The sequence below is a fragment of the Chanodichthys erythropterus genome, chromosome 12, assembly GCF_024489055.1.
Source record: "Chanodichthys erythropterus isolate Z2021 chromosome 12, ASM2448905v1, whole genome shotgun sequence".
In the NCBI taxonomy this organism is placed as follows: domain Eukaryota; kingdom Metazoa; phylum Chordata; class Actinopteri; order Cypriniformes; family Xenocyprididae; genus Chanodichthys; species Chanodichthys erythropterus.
The window spans coordinates 161,461-179,402 of record NC_090232.1 but is presented as its reverse complement, the minus strand read 5'-3'; the positions used below and the strand labels follow the sequence as shown (position 1 = coordinate 179,402).

Sequence of the window (17,942 nt, the reverse complement as noted above, 5' to 3'; positions counted from 1 at the left end):
AGTTCTGGACAAAATTCGCCTTACTGGCCAAGTTGGATATGGTTCTTGGACCTTGTGTCTCTCCTCGACGGCTCTCCCTCTGAGATTCTGATCTGGCGACGGGCTTGATTTTTCACCCAGCCCAGAAGTATTGAACCTGTGGGTTTGGCCCCTGATGGGGCCCAACTCATAGTATCTGGTCTCTCAACCGAGGTTGTGGAGACCATAATTTACATTTACATTTAGTCATTTAGCAGATGCTTTTCTCCAAAGCGACTTACAAATGAGAATAGTAGAAGCAATCAAATCAAGTACAACAGTATGTAAGTGCTGTGTGAAGTCACAGTTTCGTTAGTAAAGTGCTCATAGCAAGGATTTTTTTTAATACACAAATAGATGGAAAAAGAATAGAAATTTAAAAAAAAAAAGATTAAGATAGATAAATAAAAAGTAAGTGCTACTATTACTGGGTCAAGTGTTGACGAAAAAGATATGTCTTTAGCATTTTTTTGAAAATGGCTAAAGACTCAGCTGCTCGGATAGAGCATTGTAGGTCATTCCATCAGCCAGGAACAGACCTGGAGAAGGTCTGTGAGGAAACTATAGGCCCTGAAGTGGAAACTTTTCACTTCTTGGTGTGATGTGCGACAGCTAGATCCAGTTAATTGCCCAATTGGTATAGTACTGGAGTTCTTGCAAAATCGCTTTCATCAGGGCTATCCTCGTATTTCTGCATACCATGTCCCTGTGGATGTATGGGGTATAACCCTTTGAGGTATCGTTTCCTTCGTGGCACTCTGAGAATGAGGCCTGCAACATGCACTAGGGTTCCTGCTTGGGAGTTGGCCTTTGTGTTGGAAGTCGCTTGATTCTGTCTCTGAAAAATTTCTGACATTGAAAACTGTTTTCCTCCTTGCCGTTTCTCCCCTAAAAAGAGTAGGAGACCTTCAGGTCCTATCTGTATGCCCTACGTGCCTTGAGTGTGCACCAGGGATGGTCAAAGTGTTCCTTTACCCTACCGGGTTATATACCTAAGGTTCTGACCAATATTCCACGGCCTATAGTGCTGCAAGCTTTCTGTCCTCTGTTCTCAGATCCAGAACAGGAAAAGTTAAATCTTGTGTGTCCAGTGTGAGCATAGAACGTCAGATCAACTATTTGTTTGTTTTGGACCGCGCAATTAGGGGTCTCCCTGCCTCCATACAAATGGTTAGCAAGTGGATAGTTAAAACTATATCACTTGCTTATGAGGTCTCTTGTCAGCAGTATACAATGTCTGTCAGAGCTAATTCTTCTAGGAGTATGGTGGTCTCCAAGGCCTTGTTGTTGGGGGTTTTCCTTGGACAGGCAATTTTGTAATATGGCGTTTTGTGATATTGTTCCCATAGCACCCCCTTGGGACGCAGTGCGAGTTCCCTTGAAGGAGAACTTCTCAGGTTATGACTATAACCATAGTTCCCTGAGAGAGGTAACGAGACACTGCGTCCTGAAGGGGGCGCTATGGGAACGATATCCCAAAATGCCATATTTCCAAAATGCCTGTCCAAGGAAAACCCCCAACAACAAGGCCTTGGAGACCGCCATACTCCTAGTAGAATTAGCTTGCGTTGCATTGCCATACTCCCTGCATCCCTGTGATCGATTTGCTTCGATTTGCAATTTAAGCTAAAGCTGGTCTTTCCAGATGTGTATTTATCCTTTCCTGGTCATGATGTCACCCGCTGGTGATGTTCACTCTCGCCATTGGACTAGTTGACACACGTGCATCAGACGCATTCACACTGAGGGCGTTCCCATAGCGCCCCCTTCGGGACGCAGTCTCTCGTTCCCTCTCTCAGGGAACTATGGTTATAGTCATAACCTGAGATGATTTTCTTTTTTTTATTCTAGGACTAGGCTTAATCTCTGTCTGGGAAACTGGACTCTTATCTTCAGTTGATTTTATCTAAGACTGTGGATGAAGTCCGCTGTAGTTTCTCTTTTCTTCAGTGATTCTGCTTGTTATTATTAGGTGTCTTCAATAATGCTCAATCATCACTTAATTAATCACTTAATTACCTCTTAAACTTAAACACTACAGTATAACAGTGTGGACTCATATAAACCCTTAGCAGTGTTAATTTAACACTGGGAAATTTTCTGTGATGTGCAAAGATTCTCAGAAGAATAACGGATGTTTCAGCTCACTACTCTTAAAGGGACAGACCGCTCACCCCAAAACTGACCATTCTGTCTTTACCTGCTAGAGGTCACATATAATATGTGAGCGATGATAATGAGGTTAATTTTATTTCAATCATTCTCTTGGCCTTGCTTCAAACATCTGTGATTTCTATTGTGTTCTAGACTAATTTTCTGGCAATCTTTCGTGTGAAACGGGAGTACGACTGGGCTGACAGGATGGAGATGATGATCACCGCTAACAGGTGAGTGAGGCTGAACTTGACAGATGTGTTTGTTTTCAGCGCTGTTTCATATCAGTAATGATCAGCAGAGATTTGGGCTCGCGATTAAAAAAGACTTTACTGCATTTCATGTTCATTGAGTCAGTTCTGTTTGTTTGTTCACAGTGATAATAATGGAAACATCAGCGATACGGTGGTGAGGAGGAGCATCCCGGTTCAGTTCGCCGTTGATCTGGCGATCAGTCTGTGAGCGGCATTTATTTAATATCTCTCTTCTGTGTTTCTCTTCATGTCTGAAAGATTGAAAACTCAACATCTACATGTCTTTCTCTGTTCTGACTTCCTCTTCCTCACTTTCTGTTTTAATGACTTTATTGTAAACACACACAGTGTTATTACCATTATCAGTTGTAATATATTGTGTGTTTGTCAGAGTGGCTGAAGACTCTGTGAGGTATCTGAACTTCTCTCTGGAGGACAGAGGTCCAAAACCTCTCAACATCATCTACAAGGTCAGAGAGTCAAACACACATCTGCAGCTTCATTGTGTCGTGAACTTCATGTGTCATCATGAGGTAAATATGGGCTTGACGTGATCAGATTGCTGTGTGTTTGTGTTCACAGGTGGAGAATCTGGGTTTCAAAGGTCTGCCGGTGTCGCTCAAACTCATCCTGCCCTGTCAAACCACACATGTGATTTTAACCTCTCAGAACTTCAGCATGAAGGTGCGTCACTCGTTCATCAGATCATACCTTCAAACCAGCATGTGTTTTGCTGAATGAACATCTTCTGTTCTTCTCTACAGAACTCTTCAGTGCCGTGCGAATTCACCAAACCACAGGTAAGAGATCATAGACCCATTCACACCTGCTGTTAAAGAGATCGTTCACCCAAAACATGATCATTCTGTCATCATTTACTCACTCGCATGCCATTCAAACCTGTTGAATGACATGCAGTTCTTCTGCTGAACACAAAAGAGATGATTTAAAATAAAAGTTTGGTGTTCAAACACACAGATTTCATCTCTGTTTAGTTCATTTGATTCTCTGGTTTATTGGTGTCAGTGTTTCAGTTCTCAGTGTTGTGTTGATGTTTCAGGACGGTCACTGCGGGAAGTTTGAGTGTGATCAGTTTGATCTGCAGAAATTTTCAGAAGTTCACTTCATCCTGACGGCAGACGCAGCTCTCCAGAACGTGAAGGAATACGAGAGCGTGAGTGACGAACACAGACAAACAAACGAGTTTAAGACCGAATAACTCTGAAATCAGACTCTGTTTCTTCTGCTGTAGAAATACTCTTTCAGCGAGTTCAGAAAGGATTTGGGATTCGACATCAGCGCCGAGCTCCACTTCAACAGAAGCCGCTACAACCAGACGTCAACCGGCCTGAAGGTGAGCGAATGAAAGCTGTAGCTTTGCCATAATTGGTGCCATCTACAGACGAGCAGCTGTGTGTGATCGTCAGTGTCAGTCTGAATTCACACCACAGACCTGCAGCTCTTGAGTTCATGACTGACGTCACTGTTCCAGTATTACAGACACAGACACTGTCATATTTATAACTATTTCTTCTTCATTCTGCAGGACGACCCTCACAAATCACAGGTACACACATTTCATTCCTTCATCCATCATTTAATGATGATCAACACTGGAAGCTGGATAGTTTCTCTCTGTTCCTCTCAGACTAAAGTGAGTGCGGAGTTTGTCGTTCCACCCAGTAAAAAGCTGATCGTCTGCACTGGCGCAGGGGGCGGGTTCATCCTGCTCATTATCTTATTGATCCTGCTGGTGAAGGTAGGAACCAATCAAATCACCTCACACTTGATGTCATCATTCACCTCTCAAATTCTCAAGCCAACCTGTTTGTGTGTTTGTGTTTGTGTAGTGTGGTTTTTTTAAACGAACGCGCCCTGACGAGTTTCCCTCAGGGAATGAAAACATAACTTCGGTTGAAGACTCTCCTCTCATTAACACGAATGGTAAAGAAAACGGAGGAGTCAGTGAGAACAACAGCACAGAGAAAGAGAATAAAGTGACAGAGACGAATCCCAGTTCTAAACTGCCAAACGCTGAAGAATAAATCCACATCTAGCTGCTTTTCCACCACCTTGGCCTGGAATTCTCGGCACGGTTGTCTATCCTGAATCGTGCTGGTAGAATCCGTGAATTGATGATGCTACTCAGGATTGGTCACTTGTCTGTTGCTTGGCTACCAGTTTATCTGGCTAATCACTCTATTTGAATGATGTAAACATAAATTAATAATAAAAGTAATTGAAATATCTGATCATCCTCCATAACGCAGCTGTTATTTACTTCTCATTTCGTCTGTAAACCTTTGCGTTACCAAAGCAATGGCTGATGCTTTTGTATGACATTCCAAAGAGCAGCCGTTATATCAGCCGCACAGTGGAAAATGAAACCGTAACTGTACCAGCTGGCCTGTATCGGCAAGGAATGGAACGGTTACGAAATGAGAACCATTCAGCCCGATGGTGGAAAAGCGGCTTTTATTTTCAGCACAACAAAAGTAAATGAAGGTGAAGATGTTTGTTTGGAAGGAACTGAAGATTCTTTCATTGTTAATGATTTTTGGCCTGTTGCATGAAGCTAGTTGAACAAACTCTGAGTTTCAGAGTAGGTTTGGAGTTATTTGGACAAATCCAGATAAATCCAACCTGGTTTATATCAGGCTCAACTGTTGCACAACGCTTAGTATAAACTTTCTCTGTCAACTCAGGATTAATCCAGAGTTTGCAAAGCGCGTGCACCTGAAAGTGTGACACGTGCTGCAAACAGCCAATCACACGGAACAAGGAGAACGTCCGTTTGATTCACTTCTCGCGACAGAGCCGCGCAATTCATGTCTCTTCCGAAGATTAAGAGATCGTTATGAAAAATATAAAATTAAACGCATTTACAAAAAGCAGGAATAAACACTGATGCAGTGAAAGCATGAGAAGGCAGCTGAAAGAAAATATCTGACTCAATCAGTGCATGTGAATCAAACAAATAGACCAAATAATTAATATAGTTTCACAAAGAGCTCAAAAGAATACATGTAAGCTTAATATGTTGAAAAGCTTTATATATTATACATGTATTATGTTTATTTTAATTTAAAAGCAAAGTTTAATATTGTCAATTAATATAATAGGCCTAATTATATGAATTTGTCGTGAATTATTCATAATTCTAATTTATTTAATATAAATATAATGAATAATTAACAGCAAATGTCTCTAAACAGTTTTCATTATAAACTGCTTTAATTTGGAGCGGGAGATACAGGGGGAGTGGCTTTATTGCATCAGATACGTGTCACTTTACTCACAGCTGGTTTGGGTTTGTGATCTCTAACTCGGAATAAAACCTGCTCCAGAGCAGGTTAGCCGTGTAGCGTAAGTTACCATAGCAATGAAACCCGCTAAAAACCAATCCACCTTCATAAGCTCGAAAAAAACAGAGTTTGCTCAAACTAATCTTGAACTTACCTGGGTAGCAACTGAAACCGGCTTTGTGCAACAGGCCACTGGTTGTGTGATAATGTTTTCTTGAGGCTCATTGTGTGTTCAGTATGTTTAGATTAATGATCTTCAGCTTGTGTTGTAATAGCTGGTCCTCATCATGTTATTCTGAATATTAATATTTTTAAAAGAAGAGAAATTAATGTTCAATTATAATACAAATAAATGAGTTTTATACGTGATATTGATGTCTGTTTATTGTTAGACTGATGTTTTTGGCACTATTACAAGACATACATGAAAAATAATTATCAAAATGCTTTATATTTATTTAAACTAATTACATATCCTCACTACATAGATTACAGTAACATAAAAACACACATCTTTAAGCAAAGTCCCTTTAAGACAGTCATTCACTCGGCGGCCATCTTTGAAACTAAGGCATGCAAGTGCAGCTCCTATCTCTTTGAATGGGGAAACATTCAAATTCTCCAAAACTGTTTGCCAAGCTCATAAATATCATATTTAAAATTACAGATGAAATCTGACAACAACCGTCTCATAAATTTTGTTTCTAAAAGCTAAAACCATGACAAAAAACTGCATTTTTCAGGCTGGACCAAGCTATCCGGTTGTTAAGTCTGACGTCACGTGGCAGCGCTTCCGGGTCCAAACGCTCTCTCATGCCACAAGAAAACAACAAATGGTGCTAATATACATACACGATGTGGTGTAATACTACAAAAAATATATAATTACAACCTTTATCTCCATATCAAAATTCCAGATGGCCAGACAATGATTCATCTTTTATAAATCATTAAAATATAAATATCTGTGATGCTGTGAGCACGGAGAATGTTGTGTAGACTGTAAGAATTTAAAATGTTTAACTTTTTTAAATGATTGATGTTTAATATGAATAAATAGTGCTCATAAACGGCCGTCGATGGCATTCTCAAGTGAAATGAGTTGAGGCTTTGACCCGGAAACGGCGTTCCTTACGTCACGACTTAAGCGGATTGCACATGCGCAGTCCTAAGTGCGCATCTCAGAACACGGACTGTTTCTATAGCAACCAGAGCTTCTAAGGGCAGCTGCAGCGATGCGATGACTACCAATCAGCGAGTGGCTTTTCTTCAGAAGGCAGGAATTATTCCACCATATTGAGCATTGCACTTTCTCCCATTCATAGTAATATGAGTGAACCATCTTTCTGGAAGTTAATCAACAGAGAATGTGAAATGCATAATGTACAAATATAAATTAAACTGAACATGTGCCACCTTCTACAAGTAATTTACAGATATGAATATGGTACATATCAGAATGATGAACATCTACAAAGGCCTGTTCACACCAAAAATTATAACTATAATGAAAACTATATTATTGTCATCACCGGTAGATGAAAGCTATAACGATAACTATAACGATAACTATAATGGCAATTATATTAGCACCTACACCAGTGGACAAAATCTATGATGATAACTATAATGATAAATATATTAGTGTCCACACCACTGGATGAAAGCCATAACAATAACTATTATGAAAACTATATTAGCATCCACACCTGTGAAGTACATGTGTAACTAGTCCAATGCTGATTGGTGCTGCATCACCTCGTGACGTGTTACGGTATAACACAGAAGCTACAAAGGGAAGCTGGCGACACAGTAGCATCAGCTTTGATAGGCTGAAGCAAGCCACTCCCAGGCATTGAGCAATTATGGCAAAGGGATGCAGAGTCTCATTCCCTTCTCAGGGAACAAGGGTCATAGTCATAACCCGAGACATTCCCTTTTGAGAGAACTCGATAATGATGCTTTGTGGAATGAGATGCACACTACGCCATACTCACAAATGCCTGTCCTGGTCTGAAATTGTACAGGCACAGCTCAAGACGAGAACACTCAAGACCCTGGCGTAGCCAGCAGGTCCAGGCAATAAAACTTTACAACAAAGGTTTTGTTGCCGTAATTAATGCCATACGTCTGGTGGAAAGGGATTAATGGCAGAGGCGAGGGCAGACAGCTCACTTTGAGACCAGGAAATTTCCAAGTAATGCTCCCCCAGAGGTCCACCATTAGTGGTGCGTGGAAGGCAACTGGTCGTCATGCAGACTTTAAGTGTGGATGGGGAAAGACCAGCATAGAGATGGTCTTGAAGTAACTCAAGCACTGACGCCACTGGGCATTTAACTGGGTCCATCTAACAGCAAAAGTGAACTGTTTCTCGTGGTATAAAGATTCCTCGTGGGGGGAGCTCTAGAGTTGAGGCTGGTCTCCACAACCTCAGTTGAGAGACCTGTATCTAAGAGCTTATCCCCTCAGGGGTCCAATGAGGGGAGTCAAATGCTGCGTTCAAGTCCTCCTGGGAAGTTCCTGTTTACAACATGGAAAGTCGTGTCTAAGACGGCTGGTGCATTCAAGTCACTTTCGTTGGAGTAAGATGGTGGTGTACCTTCTCTTAATTAATTACACAAATACAGCACTTCTACTTATAGAAAACAATGCTTACCAGATATGTTTTATTGAAATGACCCAATACCTTAATATCTCTTAGTAAATAATCCATTGTTTTGCTGGCATCCAATCCATTACACGCTTTATTTCAAAGCTGGAGCTATTATGTCTGCAGAGACAACAACTGCCCATTCCAAGTTATGTGATCATATTTACCTCAATCTTCTAGGCTAAAACAGAATTTTCCATACTCATAGACACATTCTTTAAGATTCAAATTTCTTACAGCAAACTTTTTCTTGGAAGCACATGTACAGGCCTCATGCTGTCATGTTCTCTACACATGTACAGGCCTCATACTCTTAATACGATTATAATTGTAAAGTAAAAAACAATATATTATGCTATATCAGTGGTTCTCAACTCCAGTCCTCGGGACCCACTGCTCTGCACATTTTGTATGTTTCTCTTATCTGACACACTCAGTTCAGTTCATGCAGTCTCTCCTAACGAGCTGATGATCTAAATCAGGTGTGTTAAATAAGGGATACGTACAAAATGTGCAGAGCAGTGGGTCCCGAGGACTGGAGTTGAGAAACACTGTGCTATATTATACTCAATTTTACCATAATAAAATCTTCTACAATATCACCCACAACCACAGGTATGAGACCCCTCCCACTGCGCTTTTAAAATACATAAAAGCGATTAAAGGAATGAATTTCTGCATTACTTATAAATAGATTTGATATTAACATATTAGAGAACATTCTTATATGGCACTTTCATTATATCAAGTTTTACAGCAGTTATGTTGTTTTTGTCAAATTCACTGCCAGGAAACTAAGTCAATTTAAAGACAAATTTTATATTTATGTTTTATACTAAAGACAATTTTATGTTAATTATTGCTAAATTATATAACATTATCTGTGAGTGAACATAATCCGAGTCATTGCCAGAAGTGGCACAGATCTCTATAGCCAGAGTTGGGCCAGTTACAGTGAACAGGAATCGGCCCAGTGCTTTACAGCCGTAACAAACATACATGTGCCAGAGCGAGCAGCAGGCCACAGTCGGCCCAGTTAACACACGCCGATGCCGATTCTGAGCCGCAGGCACCGCGGGGCAGCCGAGCTCGGGCCGATTACTGTCACGGAATGCACAGACACAGGATGGTAAGATCCAAGCGCAGCTTTAATGGGGTAAATCTACAGGCATAATCAAACAGGCAACGGTCAAAAATCCACAGAAACAGTCCACAAAAGAAAGCCAGAGTCACAAAGTTCATGTAAAAATATACAATGAACCACAAACAAAGGCAGAAACAACAGAGTATAAATAGACAGAACTAATGAGCAAACACAAAACAGCTGAGTGCAATGAAACAAGGATAATGAGTCCAGCAGGTGAATTATGGGAAATGAAGTTCTGACAGGTGACAAAAGTCCATGTTGGAGTGCACTCTAGTGGTCAACTCGGGCACTCCAATTCGTGATCATGACAGTACCCCCTCCTTACGGAGCGGCTACCAGACGCTCCATGAAACAAAGACAAAAACAAAACTCTCTGGTGGGAGGTGGACTGGTGGAGGACCTGGGGTTGGTAGGGTGGCCCAGGACTAGAGCCCCTGACTGAAGGCCAGGGAGGAGTCGGAGGAATAGACCACGGGGGCTCTAAGAAGGTCGGGGTCCTGACTGAATGCCAGGGCGGCGCTGGAAGAACTGAAGAGGAGGGGTTCCAGCAGGTCTGGAGTCTTGGCTGATTGCCAGGGCGGCACTGGAGGAACTGACCAGGCAGGCGGGTTCCAGCAGGTCGGGATTCTTGGCTGAGTGCCAGGGCGGTGCTGGAGCAACAGACCAGGCAGGTTTCAACGGTTCAAACGGCCTGGGCAGTGATAGCAGGGCAAAATCCTTGGATGGCGGCAGCAGGACAGAAGGCATGGATGGCGGTGGCAGGGCAGACGGCCTGGGCAGTTGCGGCGGCGGCAGGGCAGAGCAAGGGGACTCTGTGGCCGTATCAGGGAGAGCGGACAGCTCGGTGACGGCCTCCGTGGCCGTATCAGGGAGAGTGGGCAGCTCGGTGACGGCCTCCATGGCCGTATCAGGGAGAGCGGGCAGCTCTGGGATGGCCACAGGCTGCTCTGGAATGGCAGCAGGCCGCTCTGTGACGGCAGCTGGCTCGGGCTGGTAGATTGGTACAGAGTCATAACAACTTGAGTGCATCCTCCAGGCACGCAAGAACGGCAAGAAGTAGAAGGCTAAGACCGTCCTCCAGGCCTTGACCGAACTGACATGGAGAGCGGGCTGCTCTGGGACGACAGCAGGCTGCTCGGGCTGCTCTGGGACGACAGCAGGCTGCTCGGGCTGCTCTGGGATGACAGCAGGCTGCTCGGGCTGGCAGACTGCTCCAAAGTCAATAGAGCCATAGAGCTCGAGTTCATCCTCCACGGACGCAGGACAGCCAAAACATAAAAAGTGAGCACAGCCCTCTGGGCCAAGACAGGACTGACCAGGAGAGCAGGCTGCTCTGGAGCAGACTCCCTGGTTGGAGCGGACTCCCTGGCTGGAGCGGACTCACTGGCTGGAGAGGATCCACAGACTTGAGCAGACTGATGGGCTGGAGTGGGCTCTGGAGTGGACTGATGGACTAGAGGGGGTGCTGGAGGTAATCAAACCTGCCCAATCTTACTGTAACAATCACCATCTGTTCCTGTCACGTTCCTGCTCACTCCGGACTCCATTTCCCATAATCCTTCCTTGCCTATCACATGCACTCACTCCACCAATCACCTGCTGCCACATACAGCCTAGCACTCCACACTGATCACCACACCCAGCTGCACATCATTACCAGGACTATAAAGGACTTTCACACACACCACCTCACCGCGAAGTCTTGATTACCATTGTGTCCTTACTGAGCGTTTCTATCCTGTCTGCCTGCTTGTTATCGTTCTTGCCTGTTTCTTGTTTTTGACCCGTTGCTGCCTGTCCTGATCTTTGCCTGTCCCTTGACTACGACTCTGCCTGTTCCTCACTGTTCCTGTTTGTTCCTGTTTTGACCCTGCCTGTACGACCACTCTCATTTGTAAATAAATGCTGCACTTGGATCTCCCGCCTGAGTCTCCATTCATGACAGAAGACTTCGCCAACTACGATCCAGCAGCTTCTATGAGTGTGTCCAGCCTCAGCATGGACCCAGCCATATGTCTTGTCAGCCTTCGTCAAGGTAACTGTACCCTGGAGACACATATTCAAAAGTTTCTGGATATAGCCCACCTATCTGATCTACCTGACTGTGCCCTCGTTGACTTTTTTATTCATGGATTAATAGAGCCACTTAAGGACTATGTATTCACCAATGGTCCACGAGGGTCGTTCGTGGAGTTCTTGGACTTTGCCCTGCTCACAGCTGGTTCAACTTTTACCGTGGGGGTCGCGGAGGAACGCGACACCACGCTGAACCACATAATGGCGGCTGTTACAGACTGCGCACATAAAATGGCGGATGCGGCAACGCTCAATCATGTCTTCGCTGATCGCCCAGAGCAACGTCACGCCTTCGCTGATCGCCCAGAGTCACGTCACGTCTCCGCTGATCACCCAGAGTCACGTCATGTCTCTGGATCTGTCCAAGGGTGCAGAGGACTACGTTCCAGTGTGACTGATCCACTGCTGATTTCAGCACGAGCGGCTGGCATTCCTAAGCCTCCGCAGGCCGCTTCGATCTCAAGCCCACCGACCGCTACGCTCTCAAACCCGGTGGCCGCTTCGCACTCAAGCCCGGCGGTCGCTTCGCTCTCAAGCCTGGTGGCCGCTTCGCTCTCAAGTCTGCCGGCCGCTTCGCTCTCAAGCCCGGTGGCCACTTCGTATTCAAGTTCGTCGGACGCTTTGCATGCAAGTTCGCCGGCTGCAATGCTCTCAAGTTCGCCGGCTGCAACGTTCTCAAGTTCACCGGTTGCCATGGACTCAAGCGCCCTGGATGCGATGGACAAGATGGCTGCTTTGCCAGTGCCCACGGGCAAGATGGCTGCCCCCTCGGAGCTTAAGGATATAGGGAGCGTTCCAGCCATTGAGTCTGCTCCAGAGACCGCTCCAGTCGGTGAACCATCGCCTCACTCTCGGAGGAAGAGGAGGAGGAAGGCGGCGTCCTCCTCTCCGCAAGACACAGACGCCCTTCAAGAGGCTGCTGTGGTTCTGGAGACCATTCCAGAGGCTCTTGATCCTCCGTGGCTGCCCATGGCTCCTGACCCTCCGTGGCTGCCCGAGTGCATGGACCTGCTTTGGGGACCCTGTTCTTGTCTGCATGCAGGTCCCCAATGCACCCACCCCCCCTCCCTAGCTCTTCCTTTCACGCCGCGAGGACGCGCCTTCCGGAAGGGGGGCGTTATGTAACGATCACCATCTGTTCCTGTCACGTTCCTGCTCACTCTGGACTCCATTTCCCATAATCCTCCCTTGCCTATCACATGCACTCACTCCACCAATCACCTGCTGCCACATACAGCCTAGCACTCCACACTGATCACCACACCCAGCTGCACATCATTACCAGGACTATAAAGGACTTTCACACACACCACCTCACCGCAAAGTCTTGATTACCATTGTGTCATTACTGAGCATTTCTATCCTGTCTGCCTGCTTGTTATCGTTCTTGCCTGTTTCGTGTTTTTGACCCGTTGCTGCCTGTCGTGATCTTTGCCTGTCCCTTGACTACGACTCTGCCTGTTCCTCACTGTTCCTGTTTGTTCCTGTTTTGACCCTGCCTGTACAACCACTCTCATTTGTAAATAAATGCTGCTCTTGGATCTCCCGCCTGAGTCTCCATTCATGACACATACGCAGATACAGGTAACTAGAGAAATTCCAGAAACTTAAATTCCCCACAAACTCCATCTCCCACTGCGGCAGAGGGTCGTCCAGACACTGATTAACACTCTGAGGTCTAAAAACGCGCCGGCGCATTTTGCAGTTTTTTTTTCACATTGCAGCAAAACAGACTTAAAATACTCCGTCATTTTTTGTCATAGAGACATAAGTAATATATCAATTGAAACTATAGAATATCTTCTTTTATTTATATACACTCAAAGTAAAAACAAAATGTTGTGCTTTTTGTAAAATAAAGAAAACTAACATGCGTGATCTCTCCTCTCCCTCTGAACGAAATCCAATCTGATAATTCTCAGAAAATGAACTGTAACTTAGTGAATACTAATCACAGAAAAATTAAACTTGTCTAAAAAACGTTAAGATGTCAGGTTTTAAATCATGTAAGTCAAATCGAAAACAAACCTTCTGTGTTTATGTAATCTGTATGAAAAGAGAGCCATGTCAGAAGTCCATGATTCAGCTCATTATCCGCTAATGCGGCCACACCCACGGAGGGAGCGCTATTCAGACGCAAATTCAGAGGCAATACATGCATTCATCATCTCAATTGTGTTTATTGTCTTGAAAAGTGTTTATCTGGATGTAAAAGTCATGGTTAGCGATCTCTAGAAGATATACAGTTAGTTCCTGTTTACTTTTCTTCTACAGATGAAGTTTAGATGAGTTTTTGTTTCTTTAGCGCCCTCCTGCTGCTGTATGAATTGGAAACTCCATTCATGGAATAGCCTCTTCTTCTTTTAGATGAATTTGTGGACTAAAAATGCACAGAGCGCCCTCCGACTTCAAGGATGAATTGAAAACACCAGCGCTTATTGTAATGACAATGAATATTAAATTAATATAACTCCTCTGTATAGAAAATTGACATAAGCATATGAGAATCCAATATTTCTCCAAATGTGCATGCTTTTAAACTAAAAGTCTATATTCAGACTCTTTGCATCACAGAAATACATTATATTTTAAAGTATAGTATAAAATCATTACTTTATATTGTAATAATATTTTTCTGTATGTTTCATATATCATAATGAGCTTGAGACATCACAGAAGGTTTTTTTCACAGCCTACCTGACTGAAATGCCTCATTATATTCTTCTCAGGTGAGAATGGCCCATTATTCAGTGGTGATTCACGCCTCCTCGCATACTGTGTTTCTTGGCAAAAAGTGTCTTACAAAAACTAAATCAATATATTGTTTTATATGAAGGAGTAGGCAGCATTTACATAATTTTGAAGCAAAAACTGTAGTTTACAACCTCCAATACCCAAAAGTCTTGTGAACACAGATTTACTATACTTTTTTTGGCCTTATTTCAGTGACTTAAGTTTTTTGTTTTTTCAATAACCACGCATAAATGTTATTCCTTCAAAAACACAAACATGTACATACATGTTCCTCACATATTATTGTTGCCTAGTTTGTGCTGAATACAGTGTAATGACACTTTTTCCATTAATATGTTTATGAACAACTGAAAAAAGCACAAATGTCAGAGCATGTCAAAACTTCTCCAGGCCCCAAATCAGCCTCAGACTCCAGAGGGTTAAACATGTCCCTGAGGACCAAATCAGGGAGATTAAATCTCTCTGCCCGCGACAAAAAACCATTGGGTAAATTTCCGCACCTCCATACCCCTCTGCCGAAGCTGAGCCAAATCCTGGGGATTGCTCCGACTTCCCTGTGTGTTGGTCGGTGGCCGGACTCTCTTGCTGCTGGATCTTTGCATGGTGGTTCGTTCTGTCACGGAATGCACAGACACGAGATGGTAAGATCCAAGCGCAGCTTTAATTGGGTAAATCTTAAGGCATAATCAAACAGGCAACGGTCAAAATCCACAGAAACAGTCCACAAAAGAAAGCCAGAGTCACAAAGTGCATGTAACAATATACAACGAACCACAAACAAAAGCAGAAACAACAGAGTATAAATAGACAGAACTAATGAGCAAACACAAAACAGCTGAGTGCAATGAAACGAGGATAATGAGATTACTACATGCTATCTGGGTCAGTGACTAGAATGGTGATTATATTGGGTGTGTAATGAAAACAGCCACAGATTACACACTTCCTACAGACCCCAAAGCGGAGGAGTTCTGGCTCTGATCTGAAATGAGTTTCTATGATGAAATAAACAGGAATCACACACAGACCAGCAGCAGAAACAGCAGGATGGAGACGCACAGCTGGATTCTCTTCATGTGGGGTGAGATATTCATTTATAAGATATAGATCATATGTAAAGTTAATAATGCATCAGTTTCACTGAAGAGTTTGTGTCAGTCTGGAATCATTATAACATTATGTAAAGCAGTATCTGTTCATTTAGATGTGTTTGTGTGGTGACTTATTAATCACACCAAATGAAGTTTTTTGAAAATGTCTAAACAGAAAGTTTTCTGTAAGGATTGGTTTAGGGGATAGAATGTAAAGTCATTGTTATGAACCAGTTCTTTTCAGTGAACTCAGATTGGACCTTCTGAAACAGTCACTCCATCTAGAAATGAGTCAATATCCAGAAGTATATGATCCTATGATGCCTTGCCATCCCATTCAGTGCTCCAGTTAGTCTAACAGTACACTGAACTGAGAACAGTCTTTCGGACAGTTCTGTCTGCAGAGACTTTCATAAAGTAGTTGACATTCTGCAGAGCCCATTCTGTGAACCGGCCGAGTGTTTCCACCCTCCTGACAAAAGAACAGTAACATAATGCTGCTGCATATTATATATAACCAGTGTAAAAACAATTACTGCACCTCTGTAATGCTGTTCACTGTGCCGGGAGAGATTCTAGCGTTCTGCCAGCTCTCATATAAACTGCGACACTCTCTTCTGTGCTGATGAGAGATATTGAAACTGAAACTGTTGGTTCACACAATCTATCACACGCTGGGTCTCTCGCACAGGCTCGTGCGCAGTTTAATAGACCTTAAACATGCAGCCATCTGTAGAATTTTGTGTTACAAATGTTTACATTTTACAGTCACTTTGGAAAAACAAACTTTTCTAATGTCATATTTGATCATATTTATATTGTTTTATTTCTGTACTGTGGGTTATTTTCTCATCCAGTTTTTCCTCAGAGAATGCTCCTGATTTAGACATGTATTTACTGACATAGTACATTAGAATGCATCAGAATATCTCTGCTCTCCGAGTCAGAAATAAGATTTTATTGCTAGGGTTGAACCAGCCTGGGCACTTTCAGCAGGCCTTCATCACTATCAACACCTTTGTGTCTTGTAGCAAGAGAAAGGGGGTTGAAACAGTGAAGAAAATGTCTTGTTCATTTTAAAATATCTTTTAGATATTTTCAATCTCTCTCTCTCTCTCACACACACACACACATGCACTTCCACAGTCTTCTATTGTTTTTCTATCCGTGTAGAAGCCAGCAATTTCCTGTGGATTGGCGAGGCTATATAAACACCTAGAAGAATAGTGTGTTAGAAGTGCAGTAAAACTATTTGCACTACAAACCAGTGTGTCCATTAGATAGACAGACTGACTGAATTTCCAGAACCGGAGTAGATTGGTAGGCTAGTGTGTGCTGGTGAAGCTGGTCATCTGGTCATAAACTGCATCTGAACACACTCAAAGCAGTTCAGATGACTGTGGACTTGAGGAGAATACAGCACTGGAGTCTGTGATGGTGCTTCTTCAGGTCCTGAGAGACGTAAGAGAAGCGGCACAATCACAGACTCCAGAGCTGGTGCTTCTGAGGAGGTTCAACATCCGGACTGCCGAGAGGATTGGTGTACCTCTGCTGTCCACCCTTCAAGAGCTGTATACATCCAGGGCTCAGAAAATCTCTGTCATGTCCAGGACACTTCCTTTTGACCTGCTGCAATAGAAACTGTGTAATACCAAACTTACCAAATTTATACTTATACTCAGTAGATGAGAAACTTTGGCTTTTATAGTGCATCTTTAATAAAGACTGACGCCTCACAAACATCTCGTGATGTCTCAACAGTCTCTCTCACTTCTCCAGCTTCTCTTTCAGAGGCCTTCAATATTGACACTGAACATCCACTGAGATTTAACGGCGCGGCAGAAGATTTCTTTGGTTACAGCGTTTATCAGTCTGAGTTTGGAAACAGGAAACAGTGAGTGAAACACACACACACTGGTTGCTAGGGTGTTCTGTGTAGTTGCTAGGTGTTTTCTGACTGTCTTATTGATTGTGAGGGTGTTTTTGGCAGGATCATCGTTGGAGCCCCATTAAAAAGAAACTCAACAGGTGAAATTTACAGCTGCACAGTAGATCTGCGTTCCTGCAGACCGCTGCACTGGCCAGGTATCAGCGTCACATACACTATCTGTCATGAACTTTCTGTTGACTTCCACTGTCTCACACAAACCTTTGTGCATCTGTTTAATCTGCTCTAACTGTGTTGTGGTTTGAGTTTGTCCTGTCATACTGAGGTCTGATCTCTCTGGTGATGATTGACAGGCTCAGAGAGCGTCCGGTTCTTCGGCATGTCTGCTGCTGTGTCGTCTGCTCCTGTCGGACGCTTGACTGTAAGTTCAGCAGATTCCTTCATTATTCACTTCAGTGTTTGACTTCTGCTCACGGTCTCTTCTGTACTCGTGTCCACTGAAACACTGCAGGAATGTTTTTATTGACTGTCATACTGATGTAAATTGTAGGATAGAAATTGGCAACTCTCTAAAACTTCCCTGAAATTCAGTCTGTCATCACTTC

General features: G+C 43.4%; 2 pseudogenes; both read left to right on the top strand.

Moving 5' to 3' along the window:
- LOC137033058 (integrin alpha-M-like) overlaps positions 1 to 6,094 on the top strand; it is a 38,778-nt pseudogene extending 32,684 nt beyond the window's left edge.
- Positions 6,095 to 14,914: 8,820 nt separating this feature from the next.
- The window catches only part of LOC137033059 (integrin alpha-M-like), a 36,953-nt pseudogene continuing 33,925 nt past the window's right edge, over positions 14,915 to 17,942 (top strand).